The 24,318-nt window shown below is 34.8% G+C and overlaps 1 long non-coding RNA gene across 1 annotated transcript in view; it reads left to right on the top strand.

The window, feature by feature from the left end:
* Positions 1 to 23,589, top strand: part of LOC138712963 (uncharacterized) — a 150,477-nt gene extending 126,888 nt beyond the window's left edge. Inside the window, exon 4 of the long non-coding RNA XR_011335773.1 lies at positions 23,212 to 23,589. This is a non-coding gene — a long non-coding RNA (uncharacterized lncRNA). The remainder of the gene's footprint in view (positions 1 to 23,211) is intronic.
* The last annotated feature ends 729 nt before the right edge of the window (positions 23,590 to 24,318 follow it).

The following is a 24,318-nucleotide window of genomic DNA, read 5'->3' as shown; positions in this document are numbered from 1 at the left end:
TTATTTTCCTTTATCATCATCATCAACATCACGGGTTGAGCCGGTAGGCCCGTTCCGTCCCCATTAGAATTGTTCTCTCCAACGAAACCTAGGACGGCCAACATTTCTCCTTCCTCTTGGAGCATACTGGAAAGCTTTCTTGGGGATTCGGTGATCCTCCATCCTTTCTAGGTGTTCCATCCACCTATTTCTGTGATTTGTTAACTTTTGTGTTATTCCCTCTATCCCTAATTCTTTTCTGATATCTTCATTCCTCTTGTGTTGTAATAAAGAATATCCCGCCACTGATCTTAGGAATTTCATTTCTGAGGCTTCTAGTCGTCTTTTGTCTCTTTCTGTTAAGGTCCAAGTCTCTGCTCCGTAAAGTAGTACTGGTAGGGCTACTGTTTTGTAGAGTTTTAACTGTGTTTCTTTCGTTGTTCTTTTTCCTAAGCTCCGTCTAATTGTTCCACATATACCTTGAAATCTATGCATCTTTTCTTCCATATCTCTTTTTTCCATATAAGAAATGTTGCATCCTAAATATTTAAAATTACTAACTTGCTCAATAATTTTGGAGTCAATAACTATTTTCGACCTTTTATGCTGGGTCCCTATGAAAGCCATTGTTTTTGTTTTAGTGTGTGATATTTTTAAATTATAGCCTTTGGTTATTTGACTCAGTTTATAAGCTGCACTTTGGAGGTTGTATTCTGTATCAGCAATCACCACTTGGTCGTCTGCAAAAAGTAGGCAATTTACAGGTGTTTCATCTAAGATAAAATCACAGTTTAAAATATTCAGCCAGTCATCAATGGCTTCGTTAAGATATATATTAAATAAAGTGGGTGATAGTGGGCACCCTTGTCTAACACCTCCATTAACTTCTGTTGTTAATTTACCTGGACATTTCCCTTTGTCAATGCAAATATTGGTATTAAGATACATGCTACGTAATATTCTTATCAGATGTTGTGGGTATCCTCTTTTCTCCATTATTTTCCATAATTTTGATCTATTCACTCTATCAAAAGCCTTCTCATAATCGATGAATAATAAGTGTGTTTCTAAGTTATATTCTTTTTTTTTTTTTTTTTTTTCAATTATCTGGTTTATGGTGAAGTATTTTCCTTTATCTTAGCCAAATTCCAGGAAGTTGCCTCCTCTCTCCGAGATTTGCAGGGCAGTCATTGAAACAAGGTGACTAATTTTTAAGAAGTTGTGGTGCGAGTACGGTGAATAATATTTAAATGTCATTTTTTTTTAATTTTATGTCATTTTTCCATTACTTTAAAGGCATTTTAATGATCATTTTAAGTAGATTTTTAGGTCATCAACATCCGCCCCCTATTTATTACTTTCAATCCATCTCATCGCACTCTAGATATACTTATGTAAGTACATCACTAGACGTTGGTATGTTTAGAATCAATTATTGCTGAATTTACATAACATTAAAATACGTTATTTTATGGGCGTTCTAAACACTGAAATTCTTTACGAGTAGTGCTAACTCTTTTTTTACTGAAAGGCAGTTTCTAATTACAGTTTTTACAAGATTCACACAACTAAATCCTCGCCCACAATTTACAGTATGCGATGGAATTATAAAAATCAATTAGAAGAAATTGTACACTTAACTGACATGAATTGTACAACTCTTTGAAATCTATTCCTGAACATCTATTACATTAGCATTTCATTTGAATTCAGATTCTCCATAATTGATTAGTTGAAACATCTCTGATTTCATTTCCTCCATTATCATCTTCGTTTCTGAAGTCCAATGTGGTTGTCGCATTTTTGCACATTTACATTCAAAGTTTGTTGCATTTTTAGAAGTCGAATAGCAAAATGCGACTGTGGCTTAAACCCTGGTTAAAATATAATTTCTATGCATCATTCATAACCACCGGTTACTTAAACATAGTTAGCTGACACCTCATTTAATCAGGGTAAAGTCTGTGATGGTACACTTTTTCTAAAAAATGTCCGAAAGGAAAGCATCCATACTTTTGCAAAGACATTAGTCAACGTCTAAAAACGACTGCGCTTACTCCTTTCTACGTCGAAACGAACGTATCCTGTATTTTTGCGTTGCATTTATTTGCCTTTGGGTTAGATTTGTACAAAAGGAAAATTAAAAGCGAAAATGATTATACCTCACTGTGAGTCTGAAATATTGACAGATTTCATTACTAGATTAAAATATGAGGAATTCTTAATACGTTATTATTTAAAAAAAAAAAGATGGAATATCCATAAAGGAAACAGGTGAAGGAGGTTAGTAGGAATGTGTGTACAATACAGGGTCCTAATTATACCAGGGAAGTATGCAATATTCTAAGATCCATCATATCTTTCCAACATGCTATTCTAAAAACAGCGGACGTTTGAAATAATGTGCTTAAATATAACGTCCAACTGGTTAGACATTGTATTTTAATCAATGTACAGGGATATTTTATTTTTACTTCAATTTTTATTGTACCTGAGTTTTTTAATGTATTTCACTCCCACCTCCTCTACCAGTAAACATCCAAGCATTCTCCACACAGAAACAAGCGTAGACGGTCAAAGTCGCCTTACGGTCATAGTAAACAGTACTGAGTTAGTGAGTATAGTACATTCCAGAAATATGTTCGCTTTCAATATTGAACCATATTCTCGCACAGGTACTGTCGTCCATTTGCCTGTGTCGCATCCCGGTTTCCCCCACCCTCTTCTGCCCGTCCCTCTATAAAGCTAGTGGCTGGGCTGTCTTAGCTCTTTTCTGGAAACATTAATTTCTGTTAGGAATTGGACATCTACGTAATATTATACAACTGTTTGAAATAACTTAAATAAAAGAGCCTCGTTAATTAATTGTCACGTGATTTCCCTCCTTTCTACGACCCTGCGACAAAACTACTTGGATGGACAGTAGATAGCATGTCTGAGTAATTTTATCTTTTCGGATCGGGCAGAAGTGAAGATTGAATTTACAGTAAGGTATTCTTTTATAGAGTAGGTGCAGAATTATTTCAACATGAGTTACTAGTACGAAGGACGAAACTGATAATTGGAATTAGGTACGATAGTCTATAGTGCGATAATATGCACAAAAGAACTGAAGCCACCATTTTCAAAAATGTGTTTAAATATCCATATTGTTATTATTTTTCAATTTAACTTCATTCTTTAAGGGGAAACTCAACTATATTTTGGAACTTTTTTCCTATTTAACCAATCTTTTTCAAATTTGGAGAAAAAGTTTAATATTACACATGGAAAGTAACATGCAAAATCTCAGCTCATTAGATCCAATAATTTTCAAAATAGAAAATATTTCAATTTTTAATCAATCATTAATTTAAATATCACTTTTAATTATCATTTTTTATTTTTTGGCTTTGTGCATTTGACTGTGACTTCTCAATGAATAGGGGAAGAATTCTGCGTATTGATTTAGTTCTGTCACGTAAATTAGTGTAGAAATTTAATTTTTCATTTCTATGACACTTTTTCTCCAATTTTTAAGTTGAGTGTCCCCTTAAATTGTACGCTAATGTGCTGTAGACAGTATAATATACACTGCATAATGAATACGTCCGCATGGATAGTTCAGTTATTGAGTAAAAACGCTTATTGTTAATACCGTATTGTATTTTGATTAAAGAAAAACCTAATGAAAATGATCAAACTCAAAATCGCGATGTTTCCTAGTTTACGTAAATGGATGAACTACTTTTCTTCCCTCCTATACCTAGTAAAGTGATTTGTTTGTATTTTACGCCAGTATCATCGAACTCCAGTCGTGCAAGGGGGTAGCAAACGGTGTTTCCGGTTCTCAACCGTTAATCCAAAGGTATAACCAGTTAATATTAGAAATGTTAGTAAAAATAAAATGATGTGTCTGTATAATTCCGAGAATTAAAAAAAAAAAAATCTAACTTACATGTGATACTGATAATCATAGAATGTTATTGATCATATTTATATGTTTTAGGTCATAAATGCATGCATATTTTTTTAGGTCATAGACATCCACCCCCTCGTTACAACGAAATTTTACTGTAATTGTGTAATGCTGCAGGTGAATGTGTTTACTCTCGCGTACATAGTAATTAGTATGAATTCCCTTCTGTTTTTTGTAAAGCCTCGTTCACACTTTTCAAGTCACTTGAAAGACGAACTTGAAGTTTCAAGTTTACTTGAAATCAATTAACGGCTTAAATTCAAATTTCAAGTGAAGTTGGATCTCTTTCTACTTTTTACTTGACTTGAAAAGTGTGAACGTCACTTGATAACTTGAATTCAAGGAGAAAAGAGCAGGAATTTAAATTAACAACTGTTTCAAGACCGTTAAATTAAGAGCTGATTGTTTTTCAGTTCTACTAGGAACGTAAAAATAATAGCAAACAGCAGTAAGTGAAATAATGACCAACTATTTGAGTTTCTGAAGTTGTATAAAATTCACGAAGACCTGCGGATTATAGAAACTGCAAAGTTTCGTAATAGAAATGCAAAGGAAGCTGCAAAGAAAGGAAGAGTTCATTGAAGAACTGAACAGCAGAGATTTTAACGTGGACACAGATGAGATAGCCTATGAAAAATAATACAAAACAATTAAACTGTAGATAGAAAAGAAGTGAGGAAGATATGAGGGATTAAGAAGAGAAGAGCGTTGCTTGAAGGGATGATATTTATCGCCGAAACTGGCATGGTTCAATGTGGTTGATAGATTTTTGTGGGGGAACTGTAACAGCTTCAAGGTAATCATTTTCAATTATGGTAAATTAGACTCGCTTATGTTTTATTACATTTGCGATAAGATATTAAATCTGCTTGAAGATTTCACTTATTCTATTTGTAATGGTCAGTGGCCGTGTATTTCTCTTATTAATCTAATTCCTAACCCATACTGAACAACGCGTTTTCCATTTCTTCAATATATTTATCATTTCCCTGGCACGGAGACTTGCTACTACAGAAATTCCTAATTGCACAACATCCATGGACGCCATTTTATCCTACTTGAAAACAAAATAACTTGAATATGTCTGAACAGCGACTTGAATTCAAGTACAGTAGAACCTTTGTTATCCGTCGTAATCAAGGGGATGGGCTGAACGGTTAATCGAAAAAATAGGATAATCCGTACCATAAAAGATTTTCGTAAATTTAGTAAATAATGCTTACACTTTCGTATTTTTCTCCATTAACACGCTAGGTAGAGGATCAGAAGTTCACTAATTTAAGTCAGGTTGTCAACGAGTTTTTAAGGGGCAAGGAAATTCATTGTAATGACTGTATCTGGAAAGATAGGAATAGTGGAAGTCTCGTGTTGAAAACACTTTATACACTTATCCTTAATTCGTATTAAATTGCACCCAGTTGTAATTCTGGTATTCTCATGCGAGATGAACCATAGTTTCTCTTTTCCCAAACCATTTAATGATTTGCACATTTTTCGATACTAAACAAAACACAACTTCATTTCATACCCGTGAAAAATAATTCATATATATGTTATAGGGTCTATAAGGTACAACTCGAACAGCAAACCATACTGTGTAAGAGTAAATGCTTGTAATAACACACTCTAGAAAAAACGTGCTAATATAGTGTGCAGTACCTACTTCATATATTTCTGCAGCAAAGAGAGAGAGAGAGAGAAAAGAAAGGAGAAGGCAAGAGAAAGACAGTCGGATAATCCATGAATCGGTTAATAGAGTGACGGATAATCGGGGTTCTGCTGTACTTGAAATCACGTGACTTGAATTCAAGTTACTTGAAAAATGTGAACGAGCTTAAGTGAGCAATCAGTATTGATTGTAAATTGATACGTCAAGCAACTCGCTGCAAAATATGTAAAAGGAAGACCTGTCGTTCTGAGTAGAGATGAGCTTAAACGATATTTTCAAGTATCTGTGACAACTGTGACTGTGACAATTAAATATCTGTGACTTTTATCGGTGATTTTGTCACACCGATATTATATATCGATACGTAGCATGAATTACACCGATATTTTGTCACACCGATAAAAAATAGCAGGAAATATTGAAGAGCAGTGAAATATGAATACGATTTCTCTATACACACCACTCATCAGTGATTTATATGGGAAAATCCAACAAAGAAATTATGTACATGTACCATTAACAAATAAATACTTACCTAACTGAACAGTAACATGTCGAAAGTTAACCTCATGTACCAAGAGGTTATATTATAGATATTGAACCAGTTGATCATTTTTAAATATAGTTGGGTATGGAGAAATTGAGGTTAGCTATATGATTATCCTAATCGTTTTAAAACTTGATCCTTTTTATTGTATATAGGCCTAATGGATAAAATATTTTAAGTCGTGCATTAACATTATAATATTGAGTCACAGAATAAAAATTAATGAAACATAAGTATTCGGAAAATCATTGGAAAATAATTACAAAACAAAACAGTTGTTCAGACAGGGTTTTACACAAGATTAAGTACTGGTAACCAACGGTGTTATTATTTAAATCGTGTAATAACTACATCATTTATAATAAGATGGAGAAACTACCGCCCGATTGCTGTTATTGTATCATGCGCACGCGCAAACCTACGACGTAGAGGAGAAAATATCAGTCACAGAGTACTGGATACGGAGCAGATTTCGATAGCGATATTTTGTCACAGATATTTCGCGTCACCAGTCACAGGTTTATCTGTGACAAAAAATACCTGTGACAAAATATCGGCCATCTCTAGTTCTGAGGTCTGCGCACGCTCGCGCTGGTGTGTTGGACAGCTGTGGAGCTTGTTACGCACCCCTGGCTAGCCCATAACGCACCGCACTGACGATCCTATACAGTGTAGACAAAATAAGAGTCGGTCGGGTCTTTAACCTCGCCGTGCCGCCTAAATGTCTGGCACACCGGATGTTCCTGGGATCAGTTCCCGTTCGGGACATTGCCCGTGAAACCTGCAAAGGGAATGTGGTTCACACAGGAGACTTCCTTCGAACAATGAACGTGGTGGAGGGACCCGCCGCTTCTGAAGCGTGAGTCCTGACAGCGGGTTGTTGCTCCGTCCAGCTAGCGAAGCAGAGCAATATCGTTCGTTATAGCTCAACATCATAGGCGCAGAGAGAATGTTTCCTTGGGAGGGGGGGGGGGGGAAGCAAAACCATAGAATCCCCATATAACGGGGTTATGGGGGACATCATTTACCTCCTTCCCCCGTTATAGCTTGATATATCGGAATACATACATTGGATAATCAGATTCACATCGATAAAAAAAGAAGACACAAAGCTTCAAAAGACAGGACTTAACAACTTACGGCTTTTAAGGAACCCGCAGGTTCATTCAATTCAGTTTATTTGGCCATTAGACATACAGTTTCAGGCTTCGTCAGAATACATTGAAAAAACATATAAATATATTTTAAAAAACACTAATAACAGAAACAGTAAAATTTAAGTAATACAATGAAAACGTGAAATAATTTGAAATTTTTAAATTGAAGAAAACTAACTAAATTGCAATTAAACTTATTTATTAAAATACAATTTCATACAAATTTGTGTTTAAAAAAATCAGCAACAGAATAAAAAGGATTATTTAATAACCAATTGTAAAATCTAGTTTTGAAACTATTGATTGGTAATTTATAATATTGACTTGGGAGCTTATTATATAATTTCATCCCCATAATTAAAAAGTTTGTTGCTCTTGTGTAATCTACAATATGGAATATTAATTTCTTCACTATTTCTAATTTCATGATCATGTATATTGGCAACTAATGAGTAATTATTGTCGATATTTTGTCGAGTGTAAAGTACTAGATCATATATATATATATATATATATATATATATATATATATATATATATATATATATATATATACAAATTTATGATTGTTAAAATCCGTGATTGTCTGAAAAGTGGCCGACAATGTTCCAGATAGTTTGATTTACATAAAATTCTAATGGCTTTCTTTTGTAAAATCAAGACGCTTCCAATTTTGGTTCCATTTCCCCAGAAAATTAGGGCATATCGAATTATAAACTGAAAAAAAGAAAAGTAGGCACATCTTAAATAATTTTGAGAAACGCAAGTCGTTAATTTCTTTAACAAATATAAAATTCTTGACAGCTTTGTGCATATGTATTCGATGTGCTTATCCCATGTTAAACTGGAGTCTATAAAAAGTCCCAGAAATTTTGTGTAGTTGAGTCTGTTGTCCTTATTTATTAGATAGTTTAGGCTGAAAGTTAAGTTGATAGTTTTTCCTTGATTAAGCAAGAAACCATTAGATTCAAACCATAAAGCCATCTGTGATAGAGTGTCGTTGTTGAGAGCATGTAATTGATTTAGAGCAGAGGAAGAACATAGGAAAGTAGTGTCATCTGCATACATAATTGTTGTTGCTTTAATGAATTCTGGAAGGTCATTTATTGCCGCTCTTACATAAGCCCGCCATCGATCCCTATCCTGTGCAAGATTAATCCAATATTTCCTAACGTTAATAGGAAGAAAGAGTTCAGAGAAGTTTGAGGGGCAGTGCCTCCCCATGCCTCCATAACTCCGCCTATGCTCAAGATTGAGCATTGCCCATGCTCTCATATAAGTCGAGCTCGGATTTATATGTTGTCATATTTTTATCCTTAGCTCTTTTTACAAACTTATATTCAACACATTTCTAGCCTTTCTGAACACGATGACACGGTTTTTTTACTTGGTTATTTTAACGACGCTGTTTCAACTGCCTGATTATTTAGCATCGATGGAATTGATGATAGCGAGATAGTATTTTGCAAGATGAGGCCGAGGATTCGCCACAGATTACCTGACATTCGCTTTACGGTTGGGAAAACCTCGGAAAAAACCAAACGAAGTAATCATCTCAGCGAGAATCGAACCCACGCCTGAGTGCAACTCCTGATCAGCAGGCAAACGCGCTACCGCTTAAGCTACGCCGGTGGCTAACACGGTTTTAAATATTGGTAATAATCCGTGGCGCCATATCCCTTGAAGGGCCCAGACCGATCTAACAGCTGCTGGCCTAACGTTCACATGCCGAAGCAGAGGTGGACGATCATGCAACCAGAATGGAGGTATCGTGTGGTTAGCACGATGGTCTCCCCAGCCGTTTATAGCTGGCTTTCGCAACCGGATTTCGCTACCTATCGTAGCTCCCCAAGTGCAACACGATGCTGGGTGGGTACCGGTTCCATACACTGGCGGAAATTTCATGAGAAAATTTATTCCTCCATGAGGACTCGAACCAGCGCGCATTTTGTAACGCGAGTTCCAGGCAGGATGCCTATTTGCAAGATTTTATTCATATTTTGTTTTTGTTTTTGTTTTTTCGGGGCACTGTTAAGGCTATAGGTCAGTGAAAATAACGAATAAACCATTAAAATGGAAAGTTGGTTTTTAACTCTTAAAAAATAAAATAATGTTTCAATTTTCTAAAGTTGTACTTATTTTGGCCTTGACAAATTTAAAGCCCCTCAGGACGAATTTAAAGGGACCAGCGCGTGTGTGGAGCTGCAGCCCTTTAAACTGACGCCCAACTGTCATTCTAACAGACTTTGTTCTTAATGCTAACTAATTTTACTTTTAATTCAGTTCATATTCCGCTCTGTTATGTAGAAGAAAAATGTGTGTGATAGACCTTTAGGAAGGAGGGATATCGATAGTATATATCATATACATGCTGTACTCTGATACTCGTTTTCTCGATTTCCCAATTTTCAACATTTTGTAACATTCAAAATGCTCTAATGAATGCAGTTTTTCTCAGATCTCAATGAAATTTTGCACATAGGTCCACGAAAGTGTGTGAAGTAAACTGACACATATCCTTTCTTCTGTTATTGAAAGTATTCAAATCACCATGTGTTGACAATTTGATAAGTTTAAAAATATTGAAAACTAATAACTAAGAGAGTAAATATTTTTTTCTCAAAAATGAATTGGAAAAATATGAAAAACATGTGTCATACTTATATAAAAATTAAATTATGTTTTATGTAACGACGCTCGCAACTGCAGAGATTATATCAGCGTCGCCAGTGTGCTGGAATTTCGTCCCGCAGGAGTTCTTTCACATCCTAGTAAATCTACTGATATGAGGCTGTCGTATTTTAAGCATACTTAAATGGCATCGACCTGGGCCAGGATCGAACCCGCAACCTTGAGCACAGAAGGCCAGCGTTATACCGTCTACATATTTACATATATCTATCGGGTATAAATTAATATAAATGTAAACTTTGAAAATTGGAACAATTATAATTCAATATTTTAAAAAACAACAAAAATTAATTATAAATAAACTAATTGGAGTATCAAAGTGACAATTTGTGTACTGCATGTCCACATTGTAAGAAATATGTGATAAAAGTGTCGGATTAATTGGTGTAAAAATATAGGAGTTAGAAAAATTTCACAGATTCAAAGATAGCCTTAACAGTCTCCGGCTTTCCTGGCTAGCTCTTTTTAGCTTATATTTAACGATGCTGTATCAACTGCTAATTTCTTTAGCGTTGATGAAATTTATGACTGCGAGATGGTATTTTTACGAAATAAGCCCAAGAATTCACCATGGGATTGCTCTACCTAATATTCGCAGTACATTTGGTATAAACCTGGGGGGCGGGGAATCCCAATCTGGATTCGAACCTAATCCTGAGTGCAGCCTCCAATCAGTAGGAAAACACATTCTCGCTTGAGCTACGCCGATGGCCTCCTGGCTAGCTAAAATGGAATTTTTTATAGACAAAATGATGGCGCACATTTTCTCTGGGTATGTTTTTTATCTTGCTGTTATCCTACCATTGTCCCATCATCACTCGATAAGTCATTGCCAGACATCACATTTATTACAGTGACATCTCTCCAAAGGAGCTAAGCGCCAAAAACAAGTTTCGAAAAGGAAAGATTCATGTTAAAATGCGTTGTTTTGCGCGCATTTGAAAGGAAATGCTTGCAATAGCATCATTAGGAAGTTTTAATGTTTTGTATAGGGATGGGTCTACGGCTTGTAGTGTAGATTTTTCGTGTTCATTAAACGCAGTGATAGTAAATTAGGGTTCCCATTCGTCCCATTTTTCCCGAGACAGCCCCTTTTCTGATCATTCGTCCCGGTGTCCCGACTTTTTTTCAAAAGTTACGCTTTTGAATAGCCTTCCTAAAAAATGGGTTACGAAAGTTGTTCTCTTTTCAATAAGTAGCACTCCTGGTGACTAATTCATAGAACATTATTTTTATTGCAATATTGGTGATACTTAGAGCGATGCTCTTTTCTTCTCTCTCCATGCTTATGTTGGCAGTATTAGTTATAATTTCCGTTTCCGATTACATCCAGTATCATAGCATCATTGCTGAAAGTTGAGGGTTATATAGCGTGTTATAATTTTGTATCATGCCGAAACGTAAGTGCATAAAACGAAGCATCAGAAGAGAATTTCCATTCATCAAAGGTGCGGATGAAAATGTGGAATGTACAGTAGTGGCAAAAAGAAAGCGGACCGACCCTTGTAGCTGATTTCAGAGCCTTGTTCACTCCAGAGCACGATAGACTGGTAACTAAGACTTTCGTGGTTCGAATACTGCATGGGAAGGAAACTTTTTTTTTTTTGTTCCTTATTCAAATTTATTCCCAATATTGCAAAAGTTGCGTGTCGTGTTCACACGTAAGCCAAAAGTAGCGCACTGCACCGTACTTTCCGTGCTGCGCAACCCGAGTGCTGCAAAAGTTGCAACTGGAGGTTGCGAGTCTGTTCACACGCAAGGCGCTACTTTTGCAGCCGCAGTCATGCTGCAGGTTTCCATCTCCGTGTTGACTTCTCAATGTACATTTTGTGGTTATGTTCGCATTATTAAGAAACTCATGCGAAAGCTTACTTATCTATTATTTGCTTTTCTGTCCTAACCAGTATTCAGAAATTGGCATTATTGTTACTATAAAGCTTTTAAAAACGCCTATATACTTAAATATTAACCAACAGCATACTCACGTAATCAATGTTGGCAACCCTCCTGTTTGAAACTACGCTACGGAAAATTAAAAAAAATGAATTATATCGTCAGCAAATATGCTCAGACTGTGTTGTGCATTTAATAATTGTTACAAATAATTTATTTTCATCACATCTAACATTAAAATACATCCAAACAATAAAAGTATCATTGGCACATATGGGTGGCAACACTGGTCGCAACCGCAACAAAACCGATATCAAAAATGCTGTGGCTGCAACCCTGAGAACCCTGTTCACACGTCGCTACTTCTAAGCTGCTCGCAGCATGAAAAAGTAGCGGGCAGCAGGTTCGGCAGCCGCTACTTTTCGGGTTGCACAGTTTTTCACACGTCGCAGTACAAGAGTTGCGCAGTTTTTTGTACTGCAGCGCTGCAAAAGTAGCGACGTGTGACCGTACCTTTAGTTACCAGTCTATCGTGCTCTGGAGTGAACAAGGCTCTGAAATCAGCTACAAGGGTCGGTCCGGGTTTTCTTTGCCACTACTGTACATTGTGCAATGCTAGATTTTGCATTTCACATGGTAGTCGATCAGACATAGTCAACCATGTCCATAAATCAGAGATATACTTGAATGCATCTTAAAATATTATCTTCACTCTTGTTTACAGTACTTATCTTCAAGTTGTATTTTAATAATAATACTTACTTACTTACTTACTTAATTACTTACTTACTTACTTACAAGGAACGCGGAGGTTCATTGCCGCCCTCACATAAACCCGCCATTGGTCCCTATCCTGAGCAAGGTTAATCCACTCTCTATCAACATATCCCACCTCCCTCAAAACCATTTTAATATTATCTTCCCATCTACGTCTCGGCCTCCCCAAAGGTCTTTTTCCCTCCGGCCTCCCAACTAACACTCTATATGCATTTCTAGAGTCGCTCATACGTGCTACATGCCCTGCCCATCTCAGACGTCTGGATTTAATGTTCCTAATTATGTCAGGTGAAGAATACAATGCGTGCAGTTCTGTGTTGTGTAACTTTCTCCATTCTCCTGTAACTTCATCCCTCTTAGCCCAAATATTTTTCTAAGCACCTTACTCTCAAACACCCTTGACCTATGTTCCTCTCTCAAAGTGAGAGTCCAAGTTTCACAACCATATAGAACAACCGGTAATATAACTGTTTTATAAATTCTAACTTTCAGATTTTTTGACAACAGACTGGATGATAAAAGCTTCTCAACCGAATAATAACAGGCATTTCCCATATTTATTGTGTGTTTAATTTCCTCCCGAATATCATTTATACTTGTTACTGTTGCTCCCAGGTATTTGAATTTTTCCACCTGTTCAAAGGATAAATTTCCAATTTTTATATTTCCATTTCGTACAATATTCTCGTCACGAGACATAATCATATACTTTGTCTTTTCGGGATTTACTTCCAAACCTATTTCTTTACTTACTTCAATAAAATTTCCGCGTTTTCCCTAATCGTTTTAGGATTTTCTCCTAACGTATTCACGTCATCCGCATATACAAGCAGCTGATGTAACCCGTTCAATTCCAAACCCTCTCTGTTAACCTGGACTTTCCTAATGGCATACTCTAGAGCAAAGTTAAAAGTAAAGGTGATAATGCATCTCCTTGCTTTAGCCCACAGTGAATTGGAAAAGCATCTGACAGAAACTTTTTAATAATAATAATAATAATAATAATAATAATAATAATAATAATAATAATAATAATTTCTGGTTTTGCCGAATGGGCATTAGGATGAATTTTTTCAGTTTTTTATTGTGTCCCGTTTTTTTTTACAAATGTCCGAGGTTTTTAAGTAAAAAAATTGGAAATGTCCCAGTTTTTTAAATTACATTATGGGAACTCTACAGTAAATTCGATTCATAAAAGTCGTGAAATATAATATATATTATACATATGATTGTATATCCTCTTTAAGATGGAGTACAGACACTCTGGAGTTGCGTCATATAGCCACGTCACAGATCCTCCGCCCGACAGTTTGGAATTAGTTCTTGCTAATGATGTAAGTAGAACCGTCGAGCCTAGAGATGGCAGCTATCGGAAGTGTGACTTATTGGGCGAGATTTAGAACAATGAACATCTCTTTCCTCTCATTAATCAGAGTTATTGTCCTTTTTATTTTATTTTGATAGCGAATAAATGAATTTATCGCGAGTTAAACGCAGAGACAGTGTGGGAGAATGCGAGGGTGGCGCGTAGCAGGATGGGAACGAGACGGCTCGGAATAATTACGGGAGAGGAAACTGCACAGCACAATAGAACAGGAAGACTGGTAAGTTAGCGGTCGATTTATATCGATTAGTGTCTGCCATTCAAAGACGCTTGTTTCGTATTTCAATAGGTATTTAAAATACTCCAGTTTGGTTAGTTTTGTATCCAGGGTTGCCAGACGCCGTGGATTTTTTAAGTAGGTTATTTTACGACGCTTTATCAACATCTTAGGTTATTTAGCGTTTGAATGAGATGAAGGTGATAATTAGGGACCGGATTTTTATGTAAAATCAAGGTGTGAAATATGTACATATTTATGTAAGAAAAATAAGGTGATAATTAGGGACCGGATTTTTATTTAATATCAAGGTGTGAAATATGTACATATTTATGTAAGAAAAATAAGGTGACAATTAGGGACCGGATTTTTATGTAATATCAAGGTGTGAAATATGTACATATTTATGTAAGAAAAATAAGGTGATAATTAGGGACCGGATTTTTATGTAATATCAAGGTGTGAAATATGTACATATTTATGTAAGAAAAATAAGGTGATAATTAGGGACCGGATTTTTATGTAATATCAAGGTGTGAAATATGTACATATTTATGTAAGAAAAATAAGGTGATAATTAGGGACCGGATTTTTATGTAATATCAAGGTGTGAAATATGTACATATTTATGTAAGAAAAATAAGGTGATAATTAGGGACCGGATTTTTATGTAATATCAAGGTCTGAAATATGTACATATTTATGTAAGAAAAATAAGGTGATAATTAGGGACCAGATTTTTATGTAATATCAAGGTGTGAAATATGTACATATTTATGTAAGAAAAATAAGGTGATAATTAGGGACCGGATTTTTATGTAATATCAAGGTGTGAAATATGTACATATTTATGTAAGAAAAATAAGGTGATAATTAGGGACCAGATTTTTATGTAATATCAATTTGTGAAATATGTACATATTTATGTAAGAAAAATAAGGTGATAATTAGGGACCGGATTTTTATGTAATATCAAGGTGTGAAATATGTACATATTTATGTAAGAAAAATAAGGTGATAATTAGGGACCGGATTTTTATGTAATATCAAGGTGTGAAATATGTACATATTTATGTAAGAAAAATAAGGTGATAATTAGGGACCGGATTTTTATGTAATATCAAGGTGTGAAATATGTACATATTTATGTAAGAAAAATAAGCTGAATATGTACCAAAATATGTTAAATCATGAAAATATTTAATATCAATATGTGGCAGGTATAGGATAGATAAGACTTTCCAGTTGTGATTTCATAGAGCACCCGACTTTTTACTGCATACTTGACACATTGCAATTTTTCCATCTGTAGTGAAACCTTCGTTCATCGCAATCCATGATTTTATTTTTATCGTTAGGATTGAAGATACAAGGGCCATTTAATAAGAAATTAAAATCTTCTATTAAATTTACTTAAATTAATACACCTAAACCAATAATAAAAATAAATAAATCCTAACACCCAAGAAAAATAATAAATAATTTAATGATAAGGGTGAAAATCCTTTCCAAGCCAAATACATCAACTTATCAAGTTAGTTAAAAGCAGTAGATAAACTCACTTGCACTTTATACTGTAAGTACTAAAACTAGAGAACTGAGTGAAATGAATGACACAACAGTACTGCAAGCACTGTTTCGCCCTACTGGATTAGGAGAAAATCAGAGGAGATGTGGGACACATGCAGTTGAGCTGCTTCCTGTAAGAAACAAAATACCTACTGAAACCTCAAATTATAGGCATTTACAAACTGTTGTTTGCCTGGAACTAAGGAAGTTATGTTTCGTGCCGAAATATATCTTTTCTTAGGTAGGTAGAAAGGCTTTTTAAATATGTGTATTTCAAATTGTAAACTTCCCTAACAGAAGTATTTTTTTTCTTTTCCTTTTAGAGAAGTAAAAATGAATAAACCCTCTAAATATAGATTTATGTAATATCAAGCCATAATATGTAATGTGGGGTAAATATGTAAAAATATGTAGTATCAAATTTGAATATATTAATAGTAATTACAAGATTCGCAAAGATTTGTTATTTATATACGGTTAGGTTGAAAGGAATATAATATGTAATTACATAAAAATCCGGTCCCTAGTGATGATGCTGGTGAAATGAGTCCGGGGGTCCAGCACTGAAAATTATCCAGCATTTGCTCATTTTCGGTTGAGGAAAAACAACGAAAAAACCCTCAACCAGGTAACTTGTCCCAATCGGAAATCCAACCCGGGCCACCTGGTTTCGTGGCCAGACGCGCTAACCGTTACTCCACAGGTGTGGACAAGACGTCGTTGATTTCCTAGGGTTGTTTTAGATTTTAATGGTGTGTCCTGTGTCCTGGATTGAGTTATATTTGTTCCGGAATGTCAAAAAGATTGGAAAAATATAATTCTTTGCTCATTTCTGTAAAATTATTTTAAAAATTCCTTATTCATTTTTTTCAAGACCCTGTCCAACCTATGTTCAACGTCGTCGTCAATTCCCCCTGGCGCCTCCTATCGGGTTGTATTGAAGTAAAAAACTACAGTATAATACTGTAGTATTTATTGGGTATTATACAGTAATTTTATTATGTAGTCTTTTTGGAAGCTGATTTATTATTGATAGGATTTAAACACACTATCATGCATTCTTTCTATATAGATGAGGCTGTAATGTGACATTATTTTTCCAGATTTGATTAATAATTCAAAGGCAATTTCATAATCCAGGAAAATGTAACAAAATTATAAAGTTTAAGTTCTATATAATTAGTTTAAATACATAAAACTAATGAAATCAGTTGTATTAGGCCTACAAATTGAATTAATTTAAATGCGTAGTCATGTTACGGTACGCAGTACCATCACCTGTCCTGGATTCCTGACTAGAGAATCTGGCAACCCTCTTTGTATCTGTGGTTTCAATAAACGCCTGCAAGAATTCAATAATAATAATAATAATAATAATAATAATAATAATAATAATATATTATTTTTATTTATGTATTATAATTAGTGCCCGGATGTTAGGCAAAATGCGTTTTTTGTCCTGAGTGTATGTATGAAAGACCTATTAGAGATAAACACGTTTCCACACATTTGGGGACGATAAGCCCAATTTTTATTTTGCCTGTTTTGCCTATTTTACCTCCTGCCGCCTATTTTAAGGTTAGATGCCCCCTTTTTTCAGCCTTTTTACGTCGTTATTGTACATTTTCTATATTTTTAATGCAAACAGTTGTACAAGTTAAAAATATATATTCACCTCTTATGTCACTTAACAAACATGTTTTATGCCCACGTGCATCAACGTCGGTTAGTGTAACCATCGGTTAAAATTGTCACCTAATCCCTGATTAAGCATTTTTACGGTGGATCGACCTCGGTTACGACTTAAATAGGAGGTTAACCACAGTAATCTCTGACCGGCCAAATATGAGCGGTTAAAGGAGATAACCAGCGATTAGTAGAGCAAGTAAAGTAAAATGGCGGCCAGAACCACAGGTGATTATTTCGAAGACGATTATTATTGTGCAGTACTTGAATTACTTGGATAGAGCGTGAGCGTGAAGGTTCTTTAGTGGAAAGAGAGAATTCTTACGAGGAATTAGGTGACAGAAAATTTCAGGAGGGATTTCGTTTATCAAAATCTACAAATGGATTACTTGAAATAACACAAGAACAATCATATTTCTCCTACGGATCGGCTGCTTATATTACGATTCTATGTAACTGTTATTTTCTGTATTTTAAGAGGGAATACTCGAATACCGGTATCTCTTTCTCTATGTTACTGGCTGAACAAAGAGAGGTTATGGATGGATCTTAGGATAATGCACAATTCCGTGGTGTAAATGGGGTCCAAGATCGTACACACATTCCTACCAATCTTCTGCATCCTTTTCCTTATGGATATTCCATCTTTTTTATATAATACACTTAAATCTAGTAATTAAGTCTATCGATACTTCAACCTAACATTGGGATATAATCATTTTTGGATTCAATTTTCCATTTTGTACGATTTTAACCTAACAGTACTGAAAAACAAAGAAATGGAACTCACAAATATAACAGCGCCCAAAGGCAAACAAATGAAACGCGAAAATGTAAGATACGTTCATTTCGATGTAGAACATAGTGAGCGCAGTCGTTTTTAGACGTTGACTATTATCTTTGCAGCGGTATGGATGCTCTCCTTTAGTCATTTTGTAGAAACAATGTACCATTATAGACTTTACTCTGGTTAAATGAGGTGTCAGCTAGCCATGTTTTAGTAATCGGTGATTATGAATGGTGCACATAAATTACATTTTAACCACGGCTACTGTTTAACCGTCGTTTCGTAATCTATGATTACTGCATTTTTAATCAATGTTGATGCACTTCGCCATTAACAGTATAACCCTCAGTGCTCAGGTCGCTTCGGGGTTTACCAGCGAAAGAAAGGGGATGAGGGAAGTATTAAAAGCAAGTCTCCAAGTCCCGTTACTGTTATCGCTTGCACGCACAAGTCTCGCGTACTCTGAAGTCTCTAATCCCTTCTCACACCCCTCTTTTTGAGACAATACACAGTCGGTTTTTCCCTATTTCTGAAAGAAAGTACAGACAGTCCTTCTGAAATAAGTTGTTTTAAGTTTATTCCAATCACTTCAGTAGAAGTAGAAATATCTTTTTTCGCCATGAAAAACGTTCTTTCTGACAGGCGGCTCACTATGACAGTTGACAACTTGAAAAAGCATCTTGTTGTGACATGTAACCAAGGAAAGTGAGTACCGTATGGGATAGTTTATTATTCGTCTATTTTTTGTCTGTTTCCATGAATAATGCCTATTTCACTGCCTACTTTAGTGCCTATATGCCTGTCTATTTTAACCAAAATAAATGCCTAATCATCCGGGCGGGTCAACAGCCAAGAGTCAATGATAACCCAGCACAAGTGATACAATAATAATACAGAATACACAGAATTAAATTTGAATTCAATTAATTTACAATAATAATAAAAAATTTAAATAAGTAAATTAAATAGTAATGTTAATCACTGGATGCATATAAATAAAAATAACAATAACAATAAAAAAATAAAATAAACATAAACAATCTTGAACGAAGAATCTTCCTCTAATCTATGATATATTATACTATGAGAATAATAGTGATGATACAATGATAATTAAGTATAATTTCTGAAAGAATACATAAATGATAAGTCACTACAAATAGTAATCAAAGTCTGTACATTGAAAGGATCGAATTCGCAGCTATGTATGTTGGCATTTTTAATGCATCTGGTGACTGGTGAAAGAAAGTTTGAATTTCTATTACAGAAAAGTTTGTGGGCTCTCATATCTTTCGACGGAATACGTAAGGTAATATTGTTTAAGGAGGAGTCACAAGCTATATCGCCTTTGAGGACCTTACAAAAGAACAGATAATCGAGCTCATGGCGTCTAGCATATAGGTTTTGACAATTAAAATATTCGAATTTTTTATACCCGGAGTTAATGGGCAGAAATCTGAATGAACATAAAGGTATAAATTTCCTTTCTATATTTTCTAATTTGCCGAATCTGTAGTTCTAATCGATTTCCAAGCTACAGATGCGTATTCGAGTCTCGATCGCAACAGTGTACTGTACTCCAACCACGAAAAAGTCTCCAGGGAATGAGACGGAGCGGGGTGATGCTGTGAATGAATGTTGATGTCATAAGATGTCATAAGGTCGTATCTCTATTGGCTATCTCTTAAAGCACAAACGATAACACTGATATACACATGTTTATACTACCCTAGTTACAAAATTAGATCACGGTTTATCTCCTGGTCTTTTAATCCCTCCATAAAGGAAATAATATATGCAGGAGAGCGCATATTAACTGACGTTATAACGGTAATATTATCTACTTCGCTCCAATAGATGACGCAATAGTAAGCACATTCCTTTCACGGTTTATCTCCTGGTTGGAGAACAGTAGACTATAGTAGAACATTAAAAGGGATTCAGGCTGGAAAAAGATAATAATAATAATAATAATAATAATAATAATAATAATAATAATAGTCCACACCTGTGGAGTAACGGTCAGCGCGTCTGGCCGCGAAACCAGGTGGCCCGGGTTCGAATCCCGGTCGGGACAAGTTACCTGGTTGAGGTTTTTTCCGGAGTTTTCCCTCAACCCAATACGAGCAACTGCTGGGTAATCATCGGTACTGGACCCCGGACTCATTTCACCGACATTATCACCTTCATCTCATTCAGACGCTAAATAACCTAGATGTTGATACAGCGTCGTAAAATAACCAAATAAAATAATAATAATAATAATAATAATAATAATAATAATAATAATAATAATAATAAGTTAATAATATATTGTTGATATACTAGATACCTGTAATACCGATCGGGCTTTGTAACATGAGACGTGCCGGTAGTTCCGATTTTTGCCACCACTGGCAATAACCAAAGACGTTATAATAGTATACTAGACTCACACAGAGCGCTGGTGTGCTGTCCAAAATTGAAACCAGTCTGCGCATGTTTACGCCGCCATGCTACTGGTAGAAATAGAGCGGTAAACACGATTGTCATACTTGTCCTTTGTTTTGTCTCGGGTGTTTTTAGTGAATAGTGTGAAAGTAATGGCAATATAATTTTGAAAGATGATATATTATCGCCGCGGACTCATGCTTAACATGTCGGCATCATACAATAACGTGCGGTGTGGTTTAAAAAAATAATTTTGCCAACCGATTGTTGCTCTGTAGGTTTCACTCTAAGCGTCACGTTGTCACGTCTACTTTCTCGATAAGAATAAGCACTAGTTTGTTATATTGTTAAATGGCTATTATTATTATTATTATTATTATTATTATTATTATATATACGAGTACGTTGGCTTTCTTAACTCTTAATAACTCTTTAATAATAATTTTTAATCACATACCTTAATGTTCGTCCTCAGCACAAGACATTGCAACCTCGGGTTTAGTCTACGTGGATTAGACAAGTAAGTGTCATTTAATAATAATTGAAGCAGCTTATTGGTTGCATTATTGAAATTGAGGCGAGTGATTGGAGCGGCGACACAAGAAATTTAAAACAATAATACAATTAAATTTCAAAGACCTGCCGAACGCATGAGGCCGCTCAAAGACCTGCCGAATGTTAACCATGAGAGCGCGGCGATAATACCATCCCTGTTTAATTTTCCAAGCTATTTGCAAAAGGTACGATATAATATTATCTCTGTTGTTACAATATCAATATCATTAAAAATCAATCAGTAGTTTACGACAATAAAGAATACTTAATTGTTAGTACAAGTATATCAGACTAGAGAAATCCCACTGAGTGAATTATTTAGACTTACACAGCAGATGTTAAAACATTAGTGGAAAGAAAACTTTTTGTTTTTATTATGTAAATGAATTTATCTGCAAGATAATAAACTTTCATTCAAGATCCATATATGGATAGATAAATATACAGATAATAAATAAATAAATAGCTATAATAGCTAAGCCTCCTTTGTGAATTTATGATTCAGAGTTCACCTATAAATAACTCTTTTACATTTTGCCGGATATATTTTATTAACAAAAGCAAGGAATGGCATCTTATTGATATTGCATATGTGCATAAAAATTATGTACCATCACTCCGCAAGCAATGATAATATATCTATTTTATTTATTTAAAATAAAAATACAATATGTAAAAAATCCACACATAAAAAGTATGTGTTTTTTTTATCTTGCATAAAGTGATTGTTTGGTTTTTAGGTCTTCACGTTACCTATTGTTTGCAATGTATTAGGTACCGATACTTTTTATAATTGATAGCATTCCCTTTATTAATTGAAGAATGAATTCAATGCAATTTGGCTACCTTCGCACATTATATTTTGCCAGATTACCTATGTCCTGTGGTCTAAAAGTACCGGTAATATAATTTATTTTTGATTCTCTAAAACTTAACAAGTCTATACTGATTATCGCATATTTATTTCACTTAGGAATTTGATTATAACAAGAACTTGTGTAATCAAGGTGCATATATTTATGTCTTGTGATCTAAGAGTTAATATGTTAATATAATTTTAGATTCTCTGAAACCTAACAGTTTGCTGATTATCGTAAAATTATACAATCTATAATGTGTATTGTGTAGGCCTATTTATGGATGTATCAGTATGTTTTCTATAAATTGCTGCATACGTATTTTCTTTTCTTTAATGTTCTAACACATATCAATGAAACTTTGAATATGTTTATTTCGTCCTAATTTTACGTTAAACGTCGAAAATGGCCATAATATGTCAATTTTAGATCATCACAGCGTTAAATTGCGTGATTTACGCACTGCTATTATTTGTCTGCTCTCCAACAATATGGCGGCAAGCGCAGCGTTCAATTTGCCCCGGTTTCCTCGTTTCGCGCAGCCGAGACTGTAGGGGCTTGGCAATAACATTCACTTAAAATTTCAGTAATCCCTCAATCGTATACATTGAGTTGGAGGTCTTCTAATGTATTGTTTATGGTCATAGTAAAATAAGGAATATAGGCTACGTCTAATTTCCTTTTCTTCTTCGGAAGTAGAAACCGGGACGTCATTTCCATTTGTTGCTTTATTTAGAAAATACTGCAATCGCAAGGAAAATGAAGTCATTAGTTTTCATACAGTAAGAGATCATGATGACAACACAAAGGGCAAATGGAGTTGATTTCGGCTCCCTTCAAGCATCCAATGCCGCGCGTTGGTGCACGGCCAGTCGGAAGCGTAGTTTGAGTGTGGGAGAGACGTTTGCTATTGAGAGTTGAAAGAAGTATGAATGGAGCCGTGGATGATTGTATGGACGGTGAAAAATCGTGAGGAATTATTTGAATGTTAAAATGACGTCCTGAAAATATGCACATGATACTGTTGTAATAATATTGTTTTATTATTGTTACAGATTGCGAGCGAGCTGAATGCACATCTTGTAAGGAAAATAGGTAAGTTCTTAATTTTATTTTCTAGATTGTATAAATGAGCATTTTGCCTTGAGAAATTATTACAGTTAGAGCGGCTTTGCTTAAAAGACCCGGTTGTACGAGTATAAGCTACGCTTTCTCTGGTGATTTTGCAACAGTTATTTGTAATATAGCCTATATAAGCCTATATGTGATTCCCTAAATGATGTACATTTCTCTGGATTGAACAGTTTGAAACTTCCACTGATATTGGTCTATCTTCTTCTCGGCTCTATGTCCACTGTAGCTACAAGCGTTTTGTACTTGCCTCATATTATGTGCAAAGTCATAACTAGAGCCCGGATGTTTAACAAAATGCCTTTTTTACTGGGTGTAAGTAAACCATTATTTGCATAGATATAAATGTGATTTGGAGTAAATCAGAGTGATAGGGCCAATCTTTATTTTGCCTATTTTAGGTGTGTCTTACTCATAAATGCCTTTTTTTTTTTGTTATTTTAAAGCAATATTTCTTGTTTATTTGCAATTTTATAATTAATTATTGTAATGTAATGTGTATGAACTTTAAATATTTGAAACAATGACTAACTTTACTAACAATAGTAAGTAAAAGTAATTTATTTCGGTGCTTAATCGTGTTTTAATACTATTAGTGTAATATGAATAATAATCGACAATCCACAGTTACAAATATAATATTGTCATGTCTTCACGATACCAACAATCAGCTTTATAATTTTAAATTTCATTCATTCATTCATTCATTTATTTTATTCCATAGATCTTACATGAGCAATGAAGCTTTAAGATGTGGAACAAGTCAACATTTTACAATATTACAATTACAATTTTTACAAATTTTTATAATTTTACAATTTAGTAATTTTCTACAATTTTTACAATTTTGTGCAATTTTTTAAATTTTTTTTTTTTTACATTTTGGCGAGATGTAGTGAGATGAGATGAGGTCCGAGGATTCGCCAAAATATTACCCGGCATTTGCCTTTTGGTGGGGGAAACCTCGGAAAAACCCAACCAGGTAATCACATCAAAGGGGGGTAATCAAATCAAAGGGGTTGATGCCAAGG

The sequence above is a fragment of the Periplaneta americana genome, chromosome 14, assembly GCF_040183065.1.
Source record: "Periplaneta americana isolate PAMFEO1 chromosome 14, P.americana_PAMFEO1_priV1, whole genome shotgun sequence".
NCBI classification, from domain to species: domain Eukaryota; kingdom Metazoa; phylum Arthropoda; class Insecta; order Blattodea; family Blattidae; genus Periplaneta; species Periplaneta americana.
The sequence above is the reverse complement of the archived record's forward strand: the minus strand, read 5'-3'. Positions and strand labels throughout refer to the sequence as shown.